The 4,889-nt window shown below is 43.9% G+C and overlaps 1 long non-coding RNA gene across 1 annotated transcript in view; it reads right to left on the bottom strand.

The window, feature by feature from the left end:
* Positions 1-2,090: 2,090 nt before the first annotated feature.
* Positions 2,091-4,889, bottom strand: part of LOC111821744 (uncharacterized) — a 23,009-nt gene continuing 20,210 nt past the window's right edge. The window contains exon 3 of the long non-coding RNA XR_002825082.1: positions 2,091-2,411. This is a non-coding gene — a long non-coding RNA (uncharacterized LOC111821744). The remainder of the gene's footprint in view (positions 2,412-4,889) is intronic.

Here is a 4,889-nt window from a genome sequence, read left to right as displayed (position 1 = left end):
AAGAGAAAAAGATCTCATTGTTAAGTTTACGTTTCTTGTTGACTTTTGTTTACAATATTGATAAAGTTAAACACTTGGTCAACCTTATCATAAGTGTGGGTGTATCATCTCTGCAAGCTTCAAATTTAACTTTCTATCAAGGTGTTCACCTTTTTCATTCTGCTTCATAAACAGCTACAGATATAAGGATTTATCTTTTATCTTGTAATTTTTTTCTAGTTTGCCCTTTGGTTGTAAATCTTCATGGTGTTTCTGGTGCGCAGTTTAATATTCAGGTAGTAAAATTTCTTCTTTTCTCATTTTTTCCCCCAGCTCCTCTCATAGAACGTATTCTCTTCACGAACAGAATTATTTCCAGATCATCTGAGCACTATTTACTATACAATTTGGCAAATACACTGATTGACGGCCCTATGTGTTACTGTAGCAATTCCCAAGTATCTTCATGATGTGCACACAAAAATGAAAATATTTGCACAGAACACTGGAGTAACAGTCAGGGCTGTCCCAAGCCCCCCGCAGAAGGCCGAGGGGATCAATGCTCTGCCTGGCGTTGGCCCAGGCTGGGCACACCAGCGGTGAAGCCATGCTCTCCCAGACACAAAGGTGAAAAGGGATACTGCTGTGTTCTCAAGCTGCTCTATGTCCTCTAGAGACAGGCAGGACACAGCCTGCAAAAGATGGAAACCAGTGAAAGCTAGGTCAGCACTGCACATAAAGGATGCGAAACCACAGAGAAGAGAGCTCGTGAGCAGCCGGGATTACACAAAGACTGTTTCATGAGAAAGGCAATGTTTTTGCCTGTCCACAACAGATGGCAGGATTTTAACTAAGAAGTGCGGCAAGACGAGAGCATCAAAAACCTAAATGCGCAGAGAAACACCAAAAATTAGTGTAGCACAATGTATTTATTGTGAGTAGATACGATTCGAATCAGGCAGCGTCTAAAACAAAGTGTTCGGAAAGGCACTCGGGAAGACGGGACAGTCAAAGCGGGTTACAGAGTTCATCATCACATTAATTTCTCAGGAGAGGCATCAGAACACATGCAGGGTTCCAGGCGGCTGGAGAAAGAGTCACTAAGGCCGGGCCATCCATTCTCCAGGCAGACCCTGGGGGTCCTGCTCCTGGAAAGTGGATGCATGTAGACTATTCTCTAAAAGAGCCCAATACCCAAGGCCAAATGGTCTGCACTAAGCTGCCTGCTGGGCAATGTTTGACCTGACAGTGACTTCAGGAAAACAGCTCCTTCAAGGTTCCAAAGGACACCTAAGGGCAGATGGCCTGGGTGGGTCATCTCAATCCCGTGAGCCCAGAAATCTGTATTCCAGGAGAATCAAAACAATTTTGTCAAGAGGGAGGAAGAGAATTTCTATGCAGTGTGAATAGTTCAACCAAAGCAAAAACCTACTATACAGGTGATCCAACTTAACACAGCTGAGAGAACCACAGATAAACATGTAAATAATATTGGTGTTTGATATTTTGGTAGTGAAATGAAATCATGTCCTCCATTGATTATATAACATTAAACACACTTTCTTCCAAGGAAAGTTTGACTATTTTTAAATATCATTTTAATAATACAGTACATATTATAAAGCACATAGTTAAATAGAAACACCACTAACTTTCTAAACACTAACAAAATACCCATGCTACCAGGAGTGCCCTTTGAAGGGGGGCGGCTGCCAGAGAGACTGGGGTGGGGCGCTCATGAGATCAGCTGGCTGTGGGTTCTTCTCCCCAGGCATCTTCAGTTCATGTCAGAAATGTTTCTCCAGCAGCTCAAAATCATTATTCCTGGTTTTAGGTAATAGGTCACCTTCATTTTAATTAAAAGATGAAAAACATCCAAGTCAATTCTACTTAGAATAATTAGTCTAGGAGATCTCGGGTCATAGGAGGCCCAGGAGGCCCAGAAGGGTTCCTTGAAACCTTCAAAGGCCTTGCAGAGGAGGCAGCTGGGGTTTTGATCCAGTCTGAGCCTCTTCTCTCATGAAAACAAAAAAATCAAACCAGTTGCTGTGGAGGTGACTCAGACTCATGGCGACCCCCTGTGTTGTCAGGGTGAACTGTGCTCCGTGGGGTTTTCAGTGGCTGTGACCTTTCGTAAGCAGATCACCAGGCCTTTCTTCTGAGGTGCATCTGGGTGGGTTCCAACTGCCAACCTGTTCTTCTTGTGAGAGCTGAAGGTTTACGTAGTACAGTCACAGCCCCTGTGCCCACCGCCAGCACGGCCCTGTCCCTTTAAGGGCTCTCTCACCCACTTGGCAGCTGAAATCAGAAGAATACCAACCGTGCTTCCAGTATTAATTAGTAACATACCAGCTTTCCTCCAAATGTTTGTAAATTCATGTGCAGCGAACATGTTTTCCAAAAATAACAGAACTGGAGCTCTTGCTAGCTTTCTGAATAATATAAAAAGTCCAAGTAAAAAAGATGTTGAGGTATCAGGAAAGGTTAAAAATGAGAAGTTAATCATTTATAACAACACTGCAGGCTCCATTTCCTTCTGTTCAAACGATACTTTCATCTTTTGAAAATGCCCTGTTTGGGAGTCGTAGAACTATAACGAAACAGCCGGAAGATATCCAGTGGGCTCTTCTCTCAGTGGGATACCTTCCTTTAACATTGCATGCCGGTGGGAGCACCTCTTCTCGTTTTTATAATATTAAACGGCATACAAGCAAAAAGCAACAGATCTCCTGAGACAATTAAATGAGCTTTGGAACACAAAGTACCAGGAACCTACGAGTCCAATGTCTAATCAGTTATTAAAGCACGTCCTCCAAACGAAAGCAGCCAGTTAGTGTCTAATGACCAGTGCTCCCAACGCTGAACAGACAGGAGCCTGGCTAGATACCATCTCCGTCTGAAGTCAGCCATTGGATTTGTGAGCGCTCAATTCACTGCCTGAAAAGGCCGCAATCACAACAGCACAATCATTTCCCATTAGGTTTTGATTACAGTCCATGCTAGGAAACACTGGCAATAATCAAAAAGGCAATTTCCTTTCAAGCATCAGCTTCCTGTGGTCATTTTCGTCTCTCCTAAAATACAATTTCAGCTCAAGTTAATTATTGCTGAAAACCCCGGTGTGCGTATTTCCTCAAAATGTAAATGGCGTTGGTGCATCATTTTTCAGTGCTGGGCCCAAGCCCCTCTTCTTCCCTCACCCAGCCCCCCAGGTCCCTAGGTATCCCTTACAGTCTTAGGTCATAAAAGCACAGGCATTCAGATGTAAAAGCCGCAACAAAGACAGAGTGAAAGCTTTTTTCAAAAAGCTTGAAACCTCACCTCACTAAACTGTGCTGTGTACCTTCGTAGGTTCTGTAGACTCTTGGGGACAAGGGCCTACATCTGGATTCCTAAAGGCCAGCACAGTGCCCACACAGCCCTCAATGCTCAGGAAAGCATCCCGTCCACCATCCCAGGAACCCACGAGTCCCACTCACACTGGGCTGTCTTCCCTAGAGCCCTGCCTCGGGGGACTTGGCTCCCTACCCTCTACTCACATCTTCACATCCCACTCTAACATAGCTGTTTACCCTCCTAGCCAGGAGCCCCTAGGTGGTGCAACAATTTACATGCTCTGCAGCTAACCAAAAGGTTGGCAGTTTGAAAAATCAGCCAGTGAAAACCCTATAGAGCACAGTTCTACTCTGACACACAGAATCCATTCCACAGCAACCAGCAACAACCCCCAAACCCCGCCCTAGAAATGGGGAGCACTTTGGAGGTAAGACCCAGGCCTCCCTAAAGCGCCTAGCACGTCACAGCCGCTGACAGTCCGTGGAGGGAACACACAGTGACGGTGGCTGGGCCTCCACTCCGGGACGTAGACGGTCACCACGTGCTCTGTGGGGGCATGGAGGGGTGGGGTGTCTGTGTGTCTGTGTGTGTGTGTGTATGTGTCTGTGTATATGTGTGTATGTGTGTGTCTGTCTGTGTATGTGTGTATATGTGTGTGTATATATGTATATGTATGTTTATGTTTGTGTATGTGTGTATGTACGTTTATGTTTATGCGTGTCTGTGTGTGTCTGTGTGTACATATGTATGTGTGTGAATATGTGTGTATGTGTGTGAAGATATATGTGCATGTTATATGTGTATGTATGTGTACACGTGTATCTGTGTGCATATGTGTGTGTATATGTATGTGTATGTGTGTGTCTGTGTATGTGTGTATATGCGTGTGTGTCTGTGTGTGTATATATGTGTGTATGTGTACATGTGTGTATATATGTATACGTATGTTTATGTTTGTGTATGTGTGTATATATGTGTGTATATGTACGTTTATGTTTGTGCGTGTATGTGTGTGTATGTGTGTATGTGTCTGTGTGTGTATATGTGTGTTTGTGTGTGTATGTGTATGTGTTCATGTGTGTAGATATGTGTGTGTGTGTATTTGTGTATGTGTGTGTAGATATATGTATGTGTGTGTGTGTGTAGATATATGTATGTGTGTGGGTGTGTGTGGGTGTAGATATATGTATGTGTGTGTGTGTAGATATATGTGTGTGTATGGGTGTGTGTGTGTAGATATGTGTGTGTACGTGTGTATGTGTATGTGTGTGTCTCTGTGTGTCTGTGTGTGTGTGTCTGTGTGTGCATATGTATGTGTGTATGTGTATGTGTGTGTGAATGTGTGAAGATATACTTGCATGTTATGTGTGTATGTATGTGTATACGTGTATCTGTGTGCATATGTATGTGTGTATATATGTATGTGTATGTGTGTATATGTGTGTCTGTGTGTGTGTAAACCAAAGAAACCATACCCACTGCCGTCGAGTCAATTCCAACTCATAGCGACCCTACAGGACAGAGTAGAACTGCCCCATAGAGTTTCCAAGGAGCGTCTGGTGGATTCGAACTGC

The sequence above is a fragment of the Trichechus manatus genome, unplaced genomic scaffold, assembly GCF_000243295.1.
Source record: "Trichechus manatus latirostris isolate Lorelei unplaced genomic scaffold, TriManLat1.0 scaffold00102, whole genome shotgun sequence".
In the NCBI taxonomy this organism is placed as follows: Eukaryota; Metazoa; Chordata; class Mammalia; order Sirenia; family Trichechidae; genus Trichechus; species Trichechus manatus.
The sequence above is the reverse complement of the archived record's forward strand: the minus strand, read 5'-3'. Positions and strand labels throughout refer to the sequence as shown.